Source organism: Lissotriton vulgaris, chromosome 6 (assembly GCF_964263255.1).
Source record: "Lissotriton vulgaris chromosome 6, aLisVul1.2, whole genome shotgun sequence".
NCBI lineage: Eukaryota > Metazoa > Chordata > Amphibia > Caudata > Salamandridae > Lissotriton > Lissotriton vulgaris.
Genome location: NC_141694.1, coordinates 1,357,495,809 through 1,357,519,381, shown reverse-complemented (window position 1 = coordinate 1,357,519,381; position 23,573 = coordinate 1,357,495,809). Strand labels below are relative to the sequence as shown.

At 48.3% G+C, this 23,573-nt stretch overlaps 1 protein-coding gene across 1 annotated transcript in view; it reads left to right on the top strand.

The window, feature by feature from the left end:
- The window catches only part of PAPOLG (poly(A) polymerase gamma), a 455,976-nt gene that overhangs the window by 338,107 nt on the left and 94,296 nt on the right, over positions 1-23,573 (top strand). The window lies entirely within an intron of this gene.

Genomic DNA, 23,573 nt, shown 5'->3' with positions numbered 1-23,573 from the left:
GAAGTCAGGTGGCGACATTTTATATTAACGATTTCCTGGTGTTTCTGCCAGTTAACTGCACCTGGAATACTTGGGTTGTAACTACTGATAATCCTACTTACCTTGGTCATAGCATACAGTAGTCACTAGTTTAGTTATAAAATTTTCTAGTGGCTCAGGAAGACTTTCCTTGAGCAGAAGTAGCTCTCACTACAGAAAAGGTTGGAGACCCCTGGCCAAGATGGACAAAGTAGGGAAACCAATGGTTGACGACAAAAGGGGCAGGAGAGACGTATTGGCTAAGTTGCACTCTTTCAAAACAAAGAAAGCCATCCTCCATGCAGCCAGGAGGCTGGACGTTGTTTGGTTCCAAGTGCACTCTCTATTAGGACGTAGCCCCAGCGACCCTGGCCTGTTGTCACCAGTTCAGGCCAGTCAGACAAGCTAGTGTAAGAAAAAGTCAAATATTGTTGAACCTATCTGTTTGACCTTGCCTTTGACTTGCATAACAAAATACCCACTTTAGGGGAGTGACTAGTAGCGGATGGACCCAGCACTGCAAGGGCGGGACCCCTGAAGCTCGGAAACGGACTTACTGGCTCTCCCAGCTTCCCCAAAGACAGCCACGAAAACATTAACTGGCCAGGGTCACAAGCCACCCTGGAGGGACCCATGCGTTGACACAGCATAGTCTGTGGAGAGATCTGAGGGGAGAGGAGGGACCACTTGGACTCCCAGGTGCTTAGTGATCGACTAAATTTGGTTAACATTTGACCTTCCTTTGCATCCTCTTTAATATAGCCTACTCCACCTTCCCATCTTGCTCAGCATACACTATTAGACTAGAGCAGGGGTCTCCAAACCGGTCCTGGAGGGCCGGATCCATTCCAGATTTTTGATATCCCCATTGAGATACATGTAGTAATTTTAAAAATCGGCCATGGATCCAGCCCTCCAGGACCTGTTTGGAGACCCCTGGACTAGAGGATCATATCCCACTTCCATTTAGCTTCCCTGGAGCAATGTCAGCGATTTTGGTCTGAATCGCCTACTATGAGTTTCATTCATTGGTTCTTTAGGTTAGACGGGAGACCAGTTGTCCCTATTGACCCTGTTCATGGGTGTATTTTCTTTTTGTTCTTCAGGTACTAGGGTGTGGCCTCAATATATCAATGGGTCACACACAGCCGCCCAGGCTGACGGACGGATGGGAGGGGGGGTCTGTCGGGTGGAGGGGTGAGCATGTCAAGAGTGAAGGGACAGATACATGAGGTTACACACTTCAAGGAGGGGATTCAAGGACGGGGAAAGAAATGCCAAAGTTATCATGGTAATCTCAGCCATTTAATGGAACATGGGGGCCTGAATGCACCCGCCAAGCGCCATTAACTCAAAGTACCTACAGGACCAGCACTGTGATTTAGTCTCTCTACAAGAGACCCATTTTAAAAGCTCGAGGACCACAGATTAAAACATAAGGCGTATCCCCTGACACATAAATCCTCATCCCTACAAGACACAATGGTGGGGGTGCTATTTTTTCACTCTTCAAAATTCCAACGAGAAGGTTACAAGACTGATGAAGAGGAGAGAGGTGGAGATGGTGGTGGTGTGGTAATGATGGGGGTGGTGGTAATGGTGGTAGTGTGGTAATGGTGGTAATTGTAATATTGGTAAGGGTGGTGGTGGTGGTAACCTGGTAATTGTGATGGTGGTGGTAATGGTGGTGAGCGTAAGGGTGGTGGTCGAATGGTAATGTTGGTCAGGGTGATGGTGGTAAGGTGATGGTGGTGGTAAGGTGATGGTGGTGGTAAGGTGATGGTGGTGGTAAGGTGATGGTGGTGGTAAGGTGATGGTGGTGGTAAGGTGATGGTGGTGGTAAGGTGATGGTGGTGGTAAGGTGATGGTGGTGGTAAGGTGATGGTGGTGGTAAGGGGATGATGGTGGTAAGGTGATGGTGGTGGTAAGGGGATGATGGTGGTAAGGGGATGATGGTGGTAAGGGGATGATGGTGGTAAGGGGATGAGGGTGGTAAGGGGATGAGGGTGGTAAGGGGATGAGGGTGGTAAGGGGATGATGGTGGTAAGGGGATGATGGTGGTAAGGGGATGATGGTGGTAAGGGGATGATGGTGGTAATGGATGATGGTGGTAATGGATGATGGTGGTAATGGATGATGGTGGTAATGGATGATGGTGGTAATGGATGATGGTGGTAATGGATGATGGTGGTAATGGATGGTGGTGGTAATGGATGGTGGTGGTATTGGATGGTGGTGGTGGTGGGGATGAATGATGGTGGTGGTGGGGATGGATGGTGGTGGTGGTGGGGATGGATGATGGTGGTGGTGGGGATGGATGATGGTGGTGGTAATGATGGTTGATGGTGGTAATGATGGTTGATGGTGGTAATGATGGTTGATGGTGGTAATGATGGATGATGGTGGTAATGATGGATGATGGTGGTAATGATGGATGATGGTGGTAATGATGTGTGATGGTGGGGGGGGAAATGAATGTGTCCTCATGTGACGCAACTGGTGCTATATAAATCTGTCTGATACCCGATTCAAGTCAAGTTTGTGCTATATAAAACTGTAAAATAAAACACTGTAAAATAAATAAAAATGATGATGGTGGTGGATGTATGGTAATGTTGGTAAGGGTAATGTTGGTACGGGTGGTGTTGGTAAGGGTGGTAATGGTATTGTTGGTAATGGTGGTTTTAGTGTGGTAATGATGGGAATTAGGGTGGTGGTAATGGTAATGTTAATGGTGGTAATGGTAATAATAATGGTGGCAACAGTAAAAGTAATGGGTTTTAACTGTGATAATGGTAACGGTGGTAGTAATAGTAATGATGGTAGTAATGGTAACGGTGGTGGTAATGGTATCGGTAGTAATGGGAATGGTAGAACGCGAAGTGGTGGTGGTAACGGTGGTGGTGGTAACGGTTGGTGGTAACGGTGGTGGTGGTGGTAACGGTGGTGGTGGTAACGGTGGTGGTGGTAACGGTGATGGTGGTAACGGTGATGGTGGTAACGGTGATGGTGGTAACGGTGATGGTGGTAACGGTGATGGTGGTAACGGTGGTGGTGGTGGTGGTAACGGTGGTGGTGGTGGTGGTGGTGGTAACGGTGGTGGTGATGGTAACGGTGGTGGTGAGAACGGTGGTTTGGGAGTAACGGTGATCGGGAAACTGTAACGATGGTGGGAACGGTAACGATGGTGGTTGTGGTGGTGGGAACGGTAACGATGGTGGTTGTGGTGGGGGGAACGGTAACGATGGTGGTTGTGGTGGTGGGAACGGTAACTATGGTGGTTGTGGTGGGGGGAACGGTAACGATGGTGGTTGTGGTGGGGGGAACGGTAACGATGGTGGTTGTGGTGGGGGGAACGGTAACGATGGTGGTAATAGTAACGGTGGTGATGGTGGTAATCTGGGGGAGTCTTTGTACTATTGCAGCAGCAAATGCACCAAATATGACTTTTGTGTACGCTAATAGGGGGATTTGCGGTGGGGTAATTCAACCTCACTTGCACTCTGGCATCTAAAGCACACATAACGATGGGGTGCTTACGGGAAGCTTAACGAAAGGGCTCAAACAAGCACTGCACGATCTGCTGCTCATTGACGGGTGGAGGGCGCTTCATCCTGAAGCCAAAGTACACTTTCTTTTCCCATATCCACAGTACATATTCATGGATAGACTAGTTCTTCCTTATTCAGACAAGAGACCTCCACTTCAGGGAGGTGACAATTCAATCTATCACACTCTGATCACACCCCGGTAGTCCTAGCGAATGAATGAAGACACCCCACACCTGAATACAAATTGTTTTTCCCAGACACCCTGATTTGCGACAGAATGCTCAGAGATGACCTTCAGACGGCTATTCGGGAATATTTCCAATTGAATAAGCCACAAGACACCACATCCACTAATAACTGGGACACATTCAAGGCGAACCTGGGAGGCCAGTGTTTGGCACTAATGTCCACACTTAATGAGCAAAGGACTAGGGAACAAATAACACTAGAAAGCGAACTGAAAACCCTAGAACAGGCCCACAAAGCGGACCCAACCTTGACCCTTCAGCGAAAGGTCACCGCCATGAGGGGGAAACTCTGTGATCTACACTAACCGAGCAGAATTGACGCTGCTGCACCTTAAACAGCTTATATACACTGTAATAAGGTGGGGGCCACATTTGGCACTCCAGATTTGGGTATGCAGAGAAAGGAAGTACATTGGGGACGTACGTAAACCCTCAGGGGAGGTGGAAACCGAAGATCATGACAAGGCCCAGACCTTTGGACAATTTTTATAAAATTCTACACAGCCAACCTTGCCAACCCGAAAGCACAAATGGACTATCTGCATACAATAGAACTACTGCTGGTCACACTGTCCCAAAATGAACTAGGGAAACCCATTAGTGAAGAGGCGTTACGACTGGCTAAAGAACCTCTCAAACTACATAAATCTGCCGGCCAGAATCGGCTTACACACTACAATTCTATAAATCCTTTAGCTCAGAAATAACCCTGCATCTGCCTTCCCTCTTTAACCCCTTCGCTGCTAGGCCTTTTCCCCTCCTGTGCTAAGCCTTTTTTGGCTATTTGGGGTAGTGCGCGCTTAGGCCCCTGTAACTTTTTGTCCACATAAGGTATCCACGCTGATTTTGGGTCCTTTTCTTCCAACATCATGGGAATTCTAAAGTTACCCAGGGTTTGTGGTTTCCCTTGGAGGGGTCCCAGAAATTAAGCAAAATACAGTAAAATGTTTTGTTTTTCAGAAAGATTGAACGAACGGGCTGCAAATGAAAGCCTCAGGTTTTTGTTCCTGCAAATATCACAAAAGGGTTTGTGAGGCTGAAATTGCCAATTTCCCAGCTTTTAGGGAATGAGTCTTTTGTCAGAGAACCAACATTTTTCACAGTTTGGGTATTTTTCTGGGACATAGTCTATTTTTGCTATTTTTAGTGCTTTCAACCTCCTTCCAGTTAATGGTAAAAATGAGTATGAAAGCAGTAATGGATCATGAGAAGCTATACGTTTTAGAAAAGTAGACACAATTCTGAATTCAGAAAGGGGTCATTTGTCTAAATCCATGAAGGTTTCTTTATAGAAACTAACAGTTAAATATTGGAAACTGAAAAATAGTTAAAAAAAAAGCTTTTTGTGTCAACGTTTTCACCTGTAACTTCTTGTAATTATGACAGCTCTTTGAAAGCAATATACAGTTACATCCGCTGGACCTTCCTGGTTATGGGGATATATAGGACTTGTAGGTTAACCAAGAACCCGACCAACCCAGAGCCAAAAACTGAGCAGAAACTTGCGATGGTATTTTATTGTGTACCAGGTATAGAGCAATTCTGGGAAAATGTATACATGGAAAAATCGGTATGAAAGACACCTATGTATTTCTGAAATAGGTACAAATTATAGAGTTTAGAACATTTTCAAAATTGGGAATCTCATACTAGCATGAGAATTGTTGGTCATTTTTCAAAATGACTTTTTTTACACAATGTTTTTCATTTGGAAGGGAGAAATGCATGAAAACTCAATAGGTAAAAACAGTTGATTTACAAATCTGAATTACCCCGAGTCTCCCAATAAAAACAGTACCTCACTTGTGTGGGGCCTTGTGCCCGCGACAGGAAACTGCGCAAAATGCAACGTGGTCACACCTCAATCTCGCAGTGAAAAATGGCCCTTTTTTGGCAGATTGCCTAGCTGTAGTTTTTGTTCCCAAGCTCTTCCGGCACCTAGGGAAACCTAACAAACCTATACATTTTATACACCCTTGGGAATCCATTTCTGTGGTGGAAAGTTCTGGAATCTGCGTGGATCCACAAATTTCATTCCACTCCACGTTCCCCAAAGTCTTCTGAGAAAAATGGTACCCCACTTGTGTGGGTCAGCCTAGTGCCTGTAGACAACCGGGGGCTTCCAAGGAGGTATGGCTTGCGTGTATCCTTTAGCGTTCAATTACCCAGAATCCCTTGCAAAGCTCAATTTTAGCTGACATTTTTTTTCTCACACTTTTGTGTGGGAAAGTGGCAGCACCGGGCTCACACAAATTTCCTACCACCCAGCGTTCCCCCAGGTCCCCCGATAAAAATGGTGCCTCACTTGTGTGGGAGGTGCAAGTACCCGCGACAGGCAGGGGCCCAAAACTTAGTGAGGCGACATCAAAATTGCCTATCTCAAAACCACCTGCTTTTGCAAGGGGGGTCACCTGAGTTTTTGGCCCAGTGCTCGACGGCCATCTAGAGAAACCTGCCAAGCCCTGATAAGTAGACACCCGGGGGCTTCCAAGGAGATGTGGCTTGCTTAGATCCCCCAACGTCCCCTTACCCAGAATCCCTTGCGAACCTCAATTTTTGCTGAAAAAATCCGTTTTTTTCACTGCCAGCCAAGCGCCAGTACAAACACTGCCAGCCAAGCGCCAGTACAAACACACTGCCAGCCAAGCGCCAGTACAAACACACTGCCAGCCAAGCGCCAGTACAAACACACTGCCAGCCAAGCGCCAGTACAAACACACTGCCAGCCAAGCGCCAGTACAAACACACTGCCAGTACAAACACACCTCCAGCCAAGCGCCAGTCCACGCACACGCCAGCCCACGCACACCGCCAGCCAAGCGCCAGTCCACGCACACTGCCAGCCAAGCGCCGATTTAGGCACACCGCCAGCCATGCCCCAATCCAAACACACCGCCAGCCATGCCCCAATCCAAGCACACCACCAGCCATGCCCCAGACCAAGCACACCGCCAGCCATGCCCCAGACCAAGCACACCGCCAGCCATGCCCCAGACCAAGCACACCGCCAGCCATGCCCCAGACCAAGCACACCGCCAGACCCAGACAATTGCTACTCCACGCAAACAGACATCACATTTAAGAATTTTTTTTAAATATAAATAAGAAAATACAGACAAATTGCAAATTGATACAAATCTACTAAAACAACAACTAAAGCGAAATACACTACACAAATGCCAACCTTGAAACTGAACAAAAATTATTAATAGATGCCAGGCAGTTCACTTTACCACTCATGGATGCTCCCAAAAATTATTTTGCGTGTAGTACATTCTAAAACAAGCAGGCACGCACAGCCCTGGGTTAGGACACTCTGGGCACTACATACAAACCTCCTTCCGCATACCTCTTCGCCAACAGGCTCTACATCTCCTACTGGAAAAGTCTTTTGAGGATGTAGGAGGAATGTGATCAGGAAAGTGGCGATCTTTCAATTTAGCAACATCCTCCACCACTCCAACTCTAGGAACACATGCCTGTTCCACTAAAACAAGGCTGCCTATTACAGACTCCTGAAACTTTACAAAAGTCATCTTTGACTCAGGACAAGATTCCTGGAACACGACAAAAGCATTAAAGGTTGCCAAGTAGAAAAGATGGATAGCCAACTTCTTGTACCAAATGTAAGACTTACGAAGAGCAGCATATATGGTTCCAAGCTCTGATCTACTGTCAACACCACCCATGTGCCTATTATAGTCTAAAATGCACACAGGTGTGCACGCTTCAGCAACCTCACCCCAAACAGTCACCGGTTCAGTGCTTTCATCATGGATGGTAGTCAACATATCTCTCCTGTCTGAAAACTTCACAGCTAGAAGCTCCTCTCAATGCACTGCACTGTCCCCGGACAAGCTTTTGACAAACAAGTTCTTTTGGGAAACCTTTACGGTTACAGCGGATTGTGCCACAAGCAACAGTGTCCACTTTGGCAAATTCCCTGAACAACCGCACACCAGTGTAGAAGTTATCTACATATAAATGATGGCCTTTAAGAAAATTGTGTGGCAACCTGGTAGAGGATTATATAACAGTCACTCCAAAAGTGGACGGACAATCCAGGATTCCTTACTGGTGTACACACTGAAATTAGAGACATATCCAGTCCGACTGCCACACAGCATATGCAGCTTAATTCCATAGCATGCCCTCTTACTGGGAATGTATTGCCTAAAAGCCAAGCGGCCCTTGAACACCAAAGACTCATCCATTGCAATTTCTTTCCCTGGAGCATAGATCTCAGAAATTCGATCAACAAAGTGATCAATGACAGGCCGAATCTTGTAAAGACTGTCACAATCAGGGTGATCTCATGGCAAAGCTAAACCATTATTGACAAAATGCATCATCCAAAGCAGAAGCAAATACCTATCACGACTTATGACTGCCAGAAATATAGCAGTTGCCATCAAGGGACTAGTAGACCAATATGACTAGTAGACCAATATGTATCAAGACCATCACAAAAGTTAAACCCAAGAACTTCATCTCTTCCAGATTTGTGAGAGTCCACCGGGTAGCTTTAGAGTGGGGCTTAAGGCTGGCACTGTTCTCCCTCAAAAACTGTTCGGCATACAAATTAGTCTGCTCAAAAATCTCTGCCAAAAACACATCATCCATAAACAACTGAAAAGAATCAACCAGCAAAAAGTTTTCAGTGTTCAACCTACACCCTGGAACACCAGTAAAGTCTGGCAATACTGGCTGCACCATGCCTGGGGCAACCTAGAGGTCAGCACTTTCAACGGGAAGCCTTGCAGCCCCAGGCTGCAGCCCAGATGCCTCTTGCCATACTATCGCAACATCCATGTCCTCCTCTAACACAGGCACTTCATCCGCACCAAGAGTAGCTTCATCTGCACTGAGAATATCTTCATCAGATGATGCCAACTGGAGAGAACTCACTGCCTGAATCTTCCCCTCCCACCTCTGCATCAGTCTCTAGGCCATGGTCAGAGGAAGAATCAAAAAGCATTCCTACAACTTGCTGAGCTGTAATCCAGCAGCTAGCCATTATCCTTACTAAGAAAGGAGACTGCACAAACAACTAACACTGCAAAGTAAACAAACAAATGTGTGCCTTTATCACAAAGATCTATATACTCAAACTATACAGTTCACTTACAAGGGACAGCTACACACCTACTCTGCAAAGACACAGCAAATAGTCCACGATATCCCACTAGAAAGAAGAAAAAAAACAATCTACAGAAATCAAAATACACATCAAGCACAAATGCTAAACATTTTTAGACACAAAAAACAGAAACCAAACATACTGATATTACACACTTTGCAAAAAACACATTTACATTGAAATTGTACAAAAAAGGTCTCTTACCAAACACATGCAACTACACAAACCGCAGAGCCACCAGTAACGAAACCGCAACCTGCAACAGTCTAAAGAGCAAAAGCCTTGAACTAGAACAAAAAAGGGGAAATAAAACATTACAATTCTCAAATAAAAACTACACATTATAACAGGCTATGTCGCTACACAAATGGGCCAGAATTGCCAAAAATAAAGGTAATCTGTCCCCAAGGGGGGGCAGAAAAGTCTTACAAATTAATTAGGCCCATAAGGAAGCGACCCTTGCCCAAGGGGTTGCTTCCATTTCAAATGTAAAACACTACCTGGTGTCTAGTAGGGTTTTCTGCCCTCCCATGGGGGCAGAAAGGCCAAATAAAGAAACCGATCTGCCCCCGGGGGGTAGAATATATTTTTAAAATAAATTGGGGCCCCCTGGAAGTAACCCTTGCCAAAGGGGTCGCTTCCATTAAAAAAAAATGAATTCCCTGGTGTCTAGTGGGGTTTTCTGGCACAAAAATGCCCCCCCGCCCCATCGGAGGCCCAAACTCACCTCCTGTTCCTGGACCCGCTGGAAACAAATGGTTTCCAGTGCTTCCTGATGACGTCTGTGCGCGCTGACATCATGGGGAAGCCTAGGGGGGGGCTCTAGGGTGGCAGCGGAAACTACCCTGTTTGTGTGGGCACGATCCAGCGCTCCCCCCAGGGGCTTTGCTGATGACAGAGCGGTTCTGTCATCAGCACAGCGCAACCGATGCGGATGACGGAACCGCTCCGTCATCAGCATCGAAGGGGTTAATCACATTGCTAACAGCTGTGAGGTCACACCTACTATGAGGGAGGCTGTGCTTCGCGTAATACCTAAACCCGGTAAGCATCCACAGACCTGTAGTTCATACCGGCCCACAGCATTACTTCATCTGAATGCAAAACTATATAAAAAAAATATCTGCTAAGCTAGAAGATCTAATGGCCGAACTGATCCATCCCGATCAGTCGGGCTTTATCAAAGGCCCGCAAACTCGCAACAATGTGAGGCTGGGTGATCACCCTGATTGAGAGCCACTAAAAAACATATACCACCCATCTTGCTTGGTCTCGACACAGCACAGGCATTTGACCCGGTGGACTGGTCCTTTCTCTTCCATACCGTACAGTGATTTGGCTTCTGTGACTTTTATAGCCATGGTCCATGCGGACTACGCTTCACCTTGCTCTGGGGTCCTGGTTAAAAGGGTGGGCTCGGAGCAATTTGCTCTTGGAAGAGGGACGAGGCAGGGCTGCCACCTATACCGTTACTCTTCGCCCTAAGTATAGAACCCCTAGCTGTAAATATCGGGGTGATGCCAGTAATTCAGGGTATCCATTTTGGATCAACTAATTAGGCTCTCCTTATTAGTGAATTATATTTTAATAATCTTCTGACCTGCAATGCTCCCTACAAACTTTTCATAACGAGTTACAACTCTTCAAGGAGGTGGCATGCTTCCGTAATGTAACAAAATTCTTTATTCTAGATTAAATACTCGCAGTTGCAGATATGACGTCCTTGCTGGCCTTGACCCTCTTTAAATTGGCGAAGAAAGAGTTAAGATAACCCCAAGCTATCTAGTCTATATCGGGCTAATTTCCCTCTGCTCATATGTCAACTGAGGATCGACTTGAGAAGATGGGCTCCACTGTACATGTCCTGGCTCGGTAGAATACATGCTATTATGATGACTGTGCTGCTGAAATTTCTTCACCTCTTCCAGAGTCTTCTCTTAGATCTTGACAGGGCCTTTTTACCGACCCTCTGAACCATAGCCCAATTCATTTAGCAGAACAAGAGAGCTAGACCTCCCTTTAAATGGTTACGTTGACCAGAAAACATGGGGCGGCTCACACTCCCAGATTTTCAACTTTGTCAGCACAATTGAGCCAGTGCAGACTGGTCCATGCTAGAATCTGACAAGCACTGGCTCAACATGGACAGGGCAATCGTAAGCAGGGTCATATAGGATGTCCTGTGGAAGCAGAGGGCATTATAGTTAGTGGTCAACCCGGTAGTCAAAGGGACCTGGGTAATTATGATATAGAGTGGTCCCTGACCAGTTAGGAGTAACTTAGAGTTGTAAGAAACATTCATTAACTATTATATTCGTAGAACACTATTGTTTATTCAAATAGTGTTGATACGTTTTACACTGTTTTTTCATTTTTGGTGCAAATATAGATACAAATAATTAACATCTTAACAGTGCCCACTGTACAGGGAAGGGGGACGGTAGTGCAGTGTTCAGGAATGGTGTGGGTAGGTGAAGTGACAATTCAATCGTAAATTACTTTTAACAATTGAAGATGGCTTCACAGGGGAGCCTTGCCGGAGTTAATCCACAATCGGGTTTATCATTAGTATAACATCATTAGTAACAGGTGTACAAAGTCACACTCAGATTATGTGTTATAGTTGGTAGTCGGCGTGTCGACCCTCGTAGTAGGGATGGTACCCCTTACATGGCGGGTCTTCCTCAGGACAGTGAAAGGGGGGTTGTGGGCAGTTCCTATAGGGGAAAAGGGCATTTAAAATAGATTACTAAATTATCACTTAATGGAAACTATTTACACAGGGGTACATTAATTGACATCATACATTGATATAACCTGCACTTGGTCCAAATGGACCATAGGGCAAAGTACCAGGCTAGTTTCTGTCTGTAGGGGCTCCTGGAGCAGAGATTTTAAGCAGTTTTTTGAGGGTTACAACATGTACAATATGCACCAAAAATGAAAAAATACAGTGTAAAACATATCGACACTATTTGAATAAACAATAGTGTTCTACGAATAGAATTGTCAATGAATGTTTCTTATAACTCAAAGTCTGTGGAAGCAGAGAGCGGATCACCCCCAAAATGCTTACTTAAGCACCCCCACAACAGCGACTCTTAAGAATTGGAATGTGGTATATAAGCGGCACAATTTGATAACTTTCCTTTCTCCCTACAAACCAATACACTGCAACCCGATATTTCCTCCGGTGTGGTATCCTAGCTACGATGCATGCATTCCGTTGCCATGGTACTGGATGATGCCAAGGAGCAGGATTCCAGGAGTAGTCAGTTGTTGAGGAGGTTCAGGTTGAGTTGTACCTGCTTGCTTATCAATAAAACCTACTTCTAATCAATCCTTCGAATAACTCATCATTACAATTTGGCGACGATGGATGCGTGATAGCAAGCAGAGAATACGGACCCATGCTGTTTATTTTAAAGATCAAGAACATTTCCTGATTACCAGAGAAATGGATATCCTTCATTAAAAGGATCAAGATCACAACCTTTTCTGCAAAAAGGATTGAAGGAACATCTCCGTGACTTTACAATTTTTCTTTAAAATAAAAAAGAATTTGAAGAGGAATTGTTTCTACAAGGCTAAAAGATAAAGAGAAGCAGTTTGCAACTGTTACGCCTGAAGTGGAAACTCTCATCTTCATCTCCTCTATTGAGAGGTATCCCTTCCTTGCAATTACCAAAAACGGCAACGTTGTTAAATTCACAACTTCACTACTGGATGGTCATGATTCAGAATCTAATTGTTGCTTAGTGATTACAGCAATATACATCTCGCGTATTATATAAATTGCGTGGATTTTATCTTCATTTGGATTCACGGCTAAAGATTGACATTCGATTCAAGAGTAATGTTTCGGATGGTACGAGTGAAGAGACTGTATTTAAGTGTTCGAGGCATGTGGGCTGCTGAATTCATATCTGTGCATAGATCGCTGCCTAGTGTTGGGTCCGGATGATTGCACATTGTTGTCCTTGAAGAGTCTTCGAAGTATCACGAGATAGGTGGCTCCTCCACTGGACTACAGTGCGCATGGGCATCGACTCCATCCTCAGATTGTTTTTTTCCGCCATTGGATTCGGATGTCTTTAATTCCCTCTTGTCGGAATCGATAGAAAAACTTTCTTGAGACCAAAAGGTCTTCAGTCTATACGTCGGTATTGTCTTGCGTTCGGCTTACCTTCTTCTAGCTCGGCTCCGAGCCGCTTCTGTGCTTCCGCGTGCTCTCGGCGCGGAAGGCCTAGTCGACGCTCCTGACTTATCGACCATCCGTCATGGACCGAAGTCCATTCAAGAGATGTCCGGTCTGTAACTCTAAGTACCCACACATCGACGTCCACCCGGTGTGCAACAAGTGTCTGTCGCCGGACCACGATGAGGCCAAGTGTATGGCCTGTTCCCGATTCAGGTCCAAGAAGACACTCAAGCTCTGACGAGCTGCGCGCCTGGAGGCCCAGCAATCTGCTCCGGCGCCTACGGAAATTTTCGATGCTGGGGATGTCGAGGAAGAATATATCCAGGACGTCTCGGAATCGAACCCCGCGTCGGATGTCGAAGAAGACTACGACGCTGATGCAGAGGTGTTCGAAAGCGGAGAAGTCGTCGAGGAGGTAGGAGACGACGACTGTGCCCTCGGGGCCATGGAGGATAGCTCTGACGAGGAGCTCCCTCAAACTGACTCTGGGGCCGTGCCTGTCTATAAGGCCCAGGTCGCGGGATCGCCTTCGGGCCTTACCCAAGACCTGGATATGGGTTCCACAGCCCGCCTTCGGACTTGGCCACGGACATTGTTACCGAGCCACTCCCGGTCAAAACGAAACCGAAAGTGAAACCTACGGTCTCCACGCCAGTTACTGCGCAGGTGCAAGTATCGAAACCGAAAGTGCGCATCGCATTAGTCGGATCAAACTTCTGAGGCCTCGGCGCCGAAGATGGCTGTCGAGCCGAAGGGCCCAATCAAGGGCGCCGAGCCAAAGATGCCGCGCCGAAGACTAAGGTGAAGGTGTTCGACGTCGGCGCCAAGACGGTCGACGCCGGCAAGGGCCTGGTCGACCCGAAGAAGGCTGTCGACGACCCAAAGAAAACTCTCGGCGACCCGAAGAAGCGGCCCGATGACCCGAAGGTCCTCTCTGCCCCGCGTCCACACAAGGCCAAGGGTGCTGCGCCTCGGGAGTCGACTCCGAAGGTGGCCTCAAAGAACTCTGCTTAGACGGTGGCCTCCAAGGACTCCGATGAACCGGCGCGTTCATCCGCCGCATTCACCAAAAAGGTCACGGACTCCCTGCAATGCATCGGGGACGGCACCCCGGCGGTCGAACAGAAGGACACTCTTCCTGCCAAGCCTGTGGAGAAACCGGTTAAGGCGTCCACGCCGATCCTCTTTACCTTGCCGCCTAAGACGGCGCTGAAGGCTTTCGCTCCTAGAACGGGGGCCGGCGCCGAAGGCCTCGTTGGTGGTCCACGGCCCGCGACCTCGACACCATTCGGAGGAGGAGCGTCGAACACTTCATCGACGCCGAAACGGGCAGGCTTTCCCTTCTGAAGCAGAAAATCACCCCAGAACCCCAGCTGGAGTCTTACAGGATCCCTCTCAAGAAGGACTCTGCTTGCTCTCCTGTCTTGGTGGAACCCCTTTCACCACACTCATAATGTCTCGCCCACTTACTCCGATGTGGACGCTGGTGAGGGTGATGAGGAGGATGAATACAGTTATCCAGTCTACACAGAGCCTGAGGATACAAATGAGCCCTGGGCAGCTGGTGGTGACCCTGGGGATCCTCATTCAGGACAAAACCCTCAACTCTTTTCTGCTAAGACTTCACCTACTGAAGACTCTGCTGCCCTCATTGAACGGGCTGCAAACAATCACAATGTCCAGCTGCATGCTGACCCTGTGGATGTGGATTTCCTCTTTGACACTTTTTCTTTATCGGAAAAGACTGTGAAAACTCTGTCTATGCTAAAAGGTGTTTTAAAGCATGCTGCTGAGGTCTTTAAGGAACCTACCAGGGCGAGGGTGATAAACCCTAGGATTGACAAAAAATACAAAGCGGCACCTACTGATTCTACCTACCTTAGAGGACAGTTGCCTCTGGACTCCCTTGTCATCTCGAATGCCCGGAAGAGGGCCAATTCTCAGACTACGGGTGATGCTCCTCCCCCAGACAAAGAATCCAAGGTCTTTGAGGCTTCGGGGAAGAGGGTAGCAGCACAGACAGCCAACATATGGCGCATCTCTAACACACAGGCGCTTCTAGCGCGCTATGACAGGGCGCACTAGGATACACTAGAGACCCTTTTACAACACCTGCCTGATCAATACAAAGAGGGGGCTGTGGAAAATTAATACAGTTTGGTGAACATTATCTACGCCATCTTGCCTTTTTCCCGATGCCACACTTTTCGTCATACACATCCACCATATTTTAGCCGTTACGATCAGAATCACCCTCACGAAAGACCCCCACGCACCGGTCATTCCCACTCTCACATGCCTTGCGCATAAGCGGCAGCCATTTTAAACACCATGGCCTCCCTGCCCCTCGCTGATAGCCAGCGCGTCTCTCTCTCTCTCTCTCCTAACCTCGCAAGCATCCCCCACACGCTGACAACCCCCGCTCTCTCATGCCTTGGGTCATAAACCCCTCTTCAGCGCAGCTTCACCACAGAATCCCATCCTGTTCCCAGCGCGACACCTCCCCTCATTCCTTTCATGGTCTCAGATCCTTTTGATGCAAACCCCCTTTCCCTGTGTCCCCGTTTGTCTTCCTTGTTCCCAGGCCGCCACCTGGCCCTGCGGATACTGTTTATTACCCCGTACAGTAGGAAGCTTCCCCTCCCCATCAAAAGACCCCCGAGCCGATCAAAGCCCCCACCCTATGAGATCCGATCAACTCCACGCATTCCGTGAATCGGCGGAATGCCCTGCTGCAAGACAATCATCACCTGTTGTGACCGGGGTGGGGAATTCAACTGTAAATGTATGTGGGAACGGGCCTGAAGGGGAGATTCCGAGGATGTTCTTTCAAATATCAAAGTGTTGCGAGAATGTGTTACGTGCAATAAAGGTCATAAACCCTAGTATAAGAGGCCAGGCCTCAGAGATGTGGTTAGAGCACCTCGTGACGATACTTGCTGTCTGAATTGATGTGTTCTCCTCCGGAGAGAATAAAATCCTCGTTTCCTGCCTTCCAGTCTCCAGCGCCTGCTTCTTCATTGATTAATATTGGTGGGTCATAGAGGCGACACCGCCGGGCAACATAAAGGGGTCTTTGGTTACTGGTTGTCTTTGAACCCCTTTTAACAGGGCTGAGATGCTAATCCAAGAAGGGAAGCTAATCTCCAACGCTTCCATTAAGTGCGCTCTGGACGCAGCCGAGCTATTAACACCAGTGTTATGCTTCGGAGACACGCCTGGCTGAGAATCTCTGGATTTAAGCCAGACATCCAAACCACCATCCTGAACCAAACGGTCAACCCAGATCACCTGTTTGGCCCAGAGGTTGACACCACCCTAGAAAAAATGAAGGACACGGACACTGCAAAATCCATGGGTGCCTTACAGTCCCAGCAGTTTCGGGGTGGGTCCTTTCGTCGCTCCAACACTAGAGGCGTCTCAAGGGGTCAGCTTTCCCAGGCCACGCAATTCTACAAAGGCAACACCCAGACTACTTATGCCAACAAGAGTCGAGGTGGATATCGCGGCAACAGCGCCAAAGGCAGAGGACGTAGCAACAGCTCCAGGTCCTCTACCACCAGCAAACAGTGACTCCTTGTCACTGCCCCCCGACCACACAACACCGGTCGGGGGGAGACTCTTGCAGTTCCTGCCCGTCTGGAAGTCCATCACCACGGACAGGTGGGTCAAAGCTTATACAATTCGGTTATTGTCTGGAGTTATCATCCACTCCACCCACCATGCCCCCCAAAGCACCGTCCTATGTGGGACGAGCACTTGCACTTACACTTATTGCAGCAGGAAGTCACCGCCATGCTGCAAAAAGGGGCAATAGAGCTCGTGCCTATGCAAGAAAGAGGCACAGGGGTCTACCCCCTGTACTTCCTGATACCGAAGGAGGACGGGTCCCTCAGGCCCATCCTAGACCTCAGGCCCCTCAACTACTACATCCTGTCGGAGCACTTCCATATGCTGACCCTGCAGCAAGTGCTCCCACTGCTCCAGCAGGGGGACTTTCTCGCAACCTTAGACCTGAAGGATGCGTACTTTCACATTCCACTACACCCTTCACACAGGAAATACCTCCGGTTCACCATCCAAAACCAGCACTACCAATTCAAGGTTTTGCCTTTCGGTGTCACCACGGCACCCAGGGTGTTCACAAAGTGCCTGGCGACAGTGGCGGCACATCTAAGGAGACAAAACATCCACGTCTACCCCTATCTGGACGACTGGCTCATCCAGGCAAAGTCAGCCCAGCAGTGTGCCGCCCACATGTCCCACACCATTCACCTCCTGCACGATCTGGGATTCTCACTGAATTACCCGAAATCCCACCTCCAGCCCGCCCACATACGGCAGTGTAGGAGGGTGGATACCGGACTATGGTTACCCCCAACTTTTTGCCTGGTGATTTGCTGGTTTTTCGACTTAGCTGACCTGGGGCCCTGCTATTCAGGACCCCAGGCCTACTGCTCTCTCTGTAAAATGGATTCCATGTACCCTAGGTACATATCTAATTGGATACTGAGTCACATTATCAGTGCCTGTACAGTGTACCTTAGGTACCCAGGGCATGGGTGTACCCAGGGCCTACCAGGGGCTGCAGCATGTATTATGCCACCCCTGGCTGGCCATCCAAATCTGACACAACTGGCTGCACGACAGCGGGGGCAAGGTGGTGTAATCACCCTTTGCTGTAGATATAGTATCCCTATATCTAACCCTAAAATGGACACATGTATTCCTATCAGTCACTCCTATGGCAGGCCTTATCAATCCTGAAGGCAGAGTGCTTGGAATTATGTGAGATGGTGCTCTGGCATGAGCTGAGCCCGTTTGCAGCTTGCGGAACCAAGTCCTAATAGCTGTTCCATGATAACGCGTACCATATACTCTTAAGTGCATTATAATCCTTGCGGTTATTTGCCAACTTTGGTATCGCTTTATCAAAACATGTCGAGTAAGGTGTCATACGAATTGGAATACTAACCCCTCGCCAATTCTGGCGACAGAGTTAGCATTCCACCCTTCTAGAGGGACACAACATGTATGTAACTGTGAACCCCGGTTAAAGTTAACTCGAGCCTCAGCATCACAAAATGGATGCTGCCACCACAGACACAAGTCTGACCTCCTGCTGCTGGGAGTCCTTCCAGCGAGGAGAGCTTGGACAAAGGGTTTCCTGTCAGGGGCGGTGCTAGCACCATCCCAGACAGGGTTTTGTGTATCCCAGGTAGGCAGGGCTGAGAAGGAAGGTGACTGCAAGTGGCACCCCGGTGCTCACTATGCATCTGCCGGTTTAAACCAGTTCCAGGGGCACACAAGCCCCTGAGCTGGGGAAAGTCCGGACAAGGGAGAGGGGTGTAACTACACCCTCCTGGTCCCACCCATGGGCAGGACCTAGTCACGTGCCAGCCCCTTTAATTAGTATAAAGGTAGGAGCGGGCCCCCTTCCCAAATTAGATAATTCTGAATCTTGACTACTTTCCACGAAAGGACTCTTGACTATTTCTGAAGACTCTCCCTTGTGGCTAAGGAGTAGCCACCCTGCATCAGCGGGCACCATCTAAGCGCTTGCGGTTTGCTGCACGTCCATCCTCCGGATCAAGACTGCCCAGCTCGACGAGACCCGGATTCCCTGGCACCTCTGACCTCTACCTGCATCATCAGCCCAGCTGAGATTCGTGGTTGTGATGAGACCTGAAGGGACCGGCCATCTTCAAAACTGCACGACGCTTATCCAGCACGACCGCCGAGGGATCCTCGAGTGAGTGCTTTGGGGTTTGAGAAGCCCTAACCCTGAGCAGCTCCAGCACCGAAGTCCAGCCCCCCAGCATCCACGAGATCTGCGTGGGGCCCCTCTGCTCTTTGCTGCTCACCGCGTTGTCCGGCTACTTGCCTGCTGGCTTGTGGCCCTCCTGACGACGAACCACGACAATTACATCGCTGGTCTGGTTGCTCCAGACTGGCCCTTGCTCCCTTCCAAGAGAGGAGCACCCCGGACCCTCCTGGTCCACTCCAGACGCCATCTTGAGTCCACCACGTGGGCTTGACTTTGCTAAAGGTTTGTTGCCCCAATCCTGGGTCCAGCATCACCGACAGCAGACTCCTTCGTGAGACAGCTCGCACCTCCATCCTGGTCGCTGACAACGCCTCCTAGCCCGTGTGACTGCAGAGTCCAGCATCGCCCACTCACCTGGTCGAGGTGACTTCATCCGGTGCCATCCTGGTGCCCATCTGATCACTGGCTAGTGATTAAGAACTGAGTCCCCTCTGCTTTCAGGTCGTCTCCATCTTCGATCCAGGCTTGGATCACATCGAACTTCATCACTGGTCGCCTGCCAGCAACTTCTTCTTTCAGGCTCCATAGACTGTAACGAGGATTCCCGACGTCTTTTGAACCCTATGCAGCCGCAGCCCCTGGGCTAGGTAACTTGAGCATTTCGGTGCTCCAACGCAGGTTCACTATCTAAGTGTCCAGATCCTTTTTCGTTTTCAGCCTAACTAGTCTGATTCGTCCGATAACTGTAACTTTACGAAATCTAGCATCCATAGACTTTGTCCCGCATCCCGTGTGAGAGTGCACACTCTGCACCTGATCTCCCTAGGCCTCCTGCTCCTAACCTGAAGGTTCAGTAGTGTAGTCCTAGCGATCCTAAAGCCTCTGGATCCAGTTACTTACCTGCTAGTATTTCGCATTCCACTTTTGTAGTATATGGTTTTTCGTGCCCCTTGGGCATTTGTGTAAATTGTGCAACTTAAAGTATTTTCTTAAGAGTTTTGTTGTGTGCTTAGCTCCCTGACTCCTAAAGAGATCAGGGTAGATTTGTTATAAATAAATATCCTTTTTTCATAACTTGTGTGGTGTCCTTTCACTTGGTGTTCAAGGGGTATATGTGATGGTATAACAGCTGGCTTAACACGCCCTCTAGAGTTTACCCTAAAGACTGCTCTTGTCCATGCTACTAGGATAGCTGGTCTATAAGGTTGACATACAACCAATCATCAATAAGGGTCGTTTGGAATGATACACAGTGATCACTAGAATAGTGAGCACTACATATCAGGCCAACTTCTCACAGGCAGTATCTGGGCGCGACCATAGACACTCTGGCGGCCACAGCAAAGCCGAATTCAGTGAGTCAGCATTATTCAATCGCTGATCCAAAAATTCAGACCTCAACACTCGCTTCCAGCAAGAGTGTTCATGCAGTTGATAGGCATGATGGCCTCCTGCATCTCCATAGTCCCGCACACGAGACTACATATGCGTCCGCTTCATGAGTGCTTGGCACGTCAGTGGACTCAGGCTCACGGGCAGTTGAAAGACCTAGTGTTGGTGAGCGGTCGGGCATACAACTCTCTGCATTGGTGGAATCCACGAAACCTTTGCAAGGGCCGACCGTTCCAAGAGCCTGTGCCACAGATCATCCTGACGACGGACGCTTCTCTCCAGGGATGGGGAGCGCATGTACTCCAGTACACTGTGCAGGGACTATGGACGCAACAGCAAAGGAGGATGCACATCAATTTTCAGGAACTGATGGCGATCTTCATGGCACTAAAAGCCTTCAAAGTGCCTCTGTGCAACAAGGTCGTGTTGATCCGGACGGACAACATGACGGCAATGTACTACATTCAAAAGCAGGGAGGAACACACTCTCCGCAGCTGTCTCCTCTGGCTCAGAGCATGTGGAAGTGGGCCATTCATAGGAACATCTTCCTCATGGCAGAGCACCTCCCAGGCAAGGACAATCAGATGGCGGACCTGCTCAGCAGGCACAGCCACCAAATGCACGAGTGGGAGATACATCCATTGGTTCTACCGTACTTCCGAAAGTGGGGTCATCCAGAGATCGACCTCTTCGCCACAAGGGAGAACGCAAAATGCCAAAGCTTCTCCACCAGGTTTCCACACCCGCAGTCGCAGGGCAATGCGATATGGATGAACTGGTCAGGCAAATTTGCGTACGCTTTTCCCCCAGCACCTCTGATTCCGCTGGTGGCACGCAAGCTCAGGCAGCACTCGATGACTCTCATCCTGGTTGCTCCAACGTGGGCTCGCCAACCATGGTACACCACGTTTCTAGAGCTGTCCGTGGCACCGCATCAGAGGCTACATCTCACACCCAGCCTTCTGACGCGGAGCCATGGCGACATTCAGCATCCAGATCCGCAACAGCTCAACCTGGCGATCTGGCTCCTGAAGTCCCAGAGTTTGGCTACCTGCACTTACCTTCTGACTGTATGGACATCATTCGGGGGCACGGAAGCCCACCACCAGAGCATGCTATGCGGTAAAATGGAAGCGGTTTGTCATTTATTGTGCAGACCACAACATTAACCCGCTGAATGCTTCTATTCAGAATATCATCGGTTGCCTTTTCCATCTGTACAAATGTAATCTGGCCTATGCTTCCATTCGCATTCATCTGTCTGCAATGGCCGCTTATCTCCAGAATAGGCAGCACCTCTCCCTTTTCAGGGTGCCTGCCATTAAGGCTTTTCTGGAAGGATTCAAACGAGTCATTCCTCCACGGACTCCACCAGCTCCGGAGTGGAACCTCAATGTGGTCCTTACCAGGCTGATGGGTCCTTCTTTTGAACCACTGCATTCCTGCGAGATTCAGTTCTTGACGTGGAAAGTGGCTTTCCTCATAGCAATTACATCGCTACGGAGGGTTAGTGAATTACAAGCCCTAACTATCCAAGAGCCATTTATTCAAATTCATTCCAACAGGGTAGTGCTTCGCACTAACCCTAAATTTCTTCCCAAGGTTGTGTCTCAATTCCATATCAACCAGACTATTGAATTACCTGTTTTCTTTCCAAATCCCGAGTCATTGGCGGAGCGAATGCTCCATACCCTTGACGTCAAAAGGGCCCTGATGTATTACATCGATAGGACCAAGGATTTTAGGAAAACTAAGCAACTTTGTCGCCTTTGCACCACACCACAAAGGTAACCCTATTTCCAAGGCTGGTATTGCTAGGTGGATCGTTAAATGTATCCAGATCTGCTATCTGAAAGTAAAACGTACTCTTACCATTCCACCAAGAGCCCACTCCACCAGAAAGTTGGGGGCCTCTATGGCATTCCTTGGAAACATTCCTTTGGAAGACATATGTAGAGCAGCCACATGGTCTACCACACACACAATTACTAAGCATTACTGTGTTGATGTGCACTCCAAACAGCCGGCAGCTGTAGGGCAGGCTGTTCTCAAAACACTTTTCCAAACTGCTGCAGCTGGCACAGTCGGCCGCCGCTAATGGAGGGACTGCTATGTATTCTATGCACAGATATGAATTCAGCAGCCCACAAGCCTCGAACCGAATATGCTACTTACCAGTATGCATCTGTTCTTGGCATGTAGGGCTGCTGACATTCATATCGCCCGCTCTCCTCCCCGGCGCCTGTAGCAGCTGCATTATTCACATATACTCATAGCATGGTCATCATTCACTTAGTTTCACTCCATCTTGGCCACAATGGCTAAAAACAATCTGAGGATGGAGTCGATGCCCATGCGCACTGTAGTCCAGGGGAGGAGCCACCTATCTCGTGATACTTCGAAGACTCTTCCAGGACAACAATGTGCAATCATCCGGACCCAACACTAGGCGGCGATCTATGCACAGATATGAATGTCAGCAGCCCTACATGCCAAGGACAGATGCATACTGGTAAGTAGCATATTCGTTCGCTTTTAACACATACTTTGCTCACAAATCCTTCCTGCTCACTAACTTAGCATGTGAATGTGTGAAACTTGGGGGAAAAAAGTTGCTTCATACCTTAACGGTTTGTGTTGACTGTTGTTGGATGCATTGTTCGAGTGGCAGTGTGTGTTCAGTCAGCTGTGTTCTGCCGTTGTGCGCACTGTTGAAGTACTGGAGCGAGGCAAACCGCTGAAGCGAGACGACCTGCGCCATCATCCGCATTTTTCAAGTGTCCCCGCGGCTGTCTGTGAGTTGCTAGAACCAAACATTCTCTATTATTCTTACAAGCAACGTCCCGTTGCGAGGTCACGTTGCGTGTGAGGTCACGTTACGTAGCTTTGCATGCCTCCATTTTGAGAATTCTCTTTCAGCATAACAAATACCGGATTTCATCGGAAGCACTACAAAGACTTTAAAGTTAATTTCTTCAGTTTAAAACAGGATTATATTGAATGTTCACTGAACTTAATATATTTTTGGGTGCAATATTGATTTCACAACGTAACTGATACAACAATTAAATTACCGTCAACAAGTTGACGGTAAAACAAGTTTATTGTATGAATGTTCCACATCACACATGCCTAACAAAGCTTATCTGAAAGAAACAGGTTAGTATTAGATTCCTTACCTTAGAATATCCCCAGGGGTCAGACTGGATCTGGAAATTTTTGCGTAGCAATACCCCTGCGCGTCGTTAAGCGTCG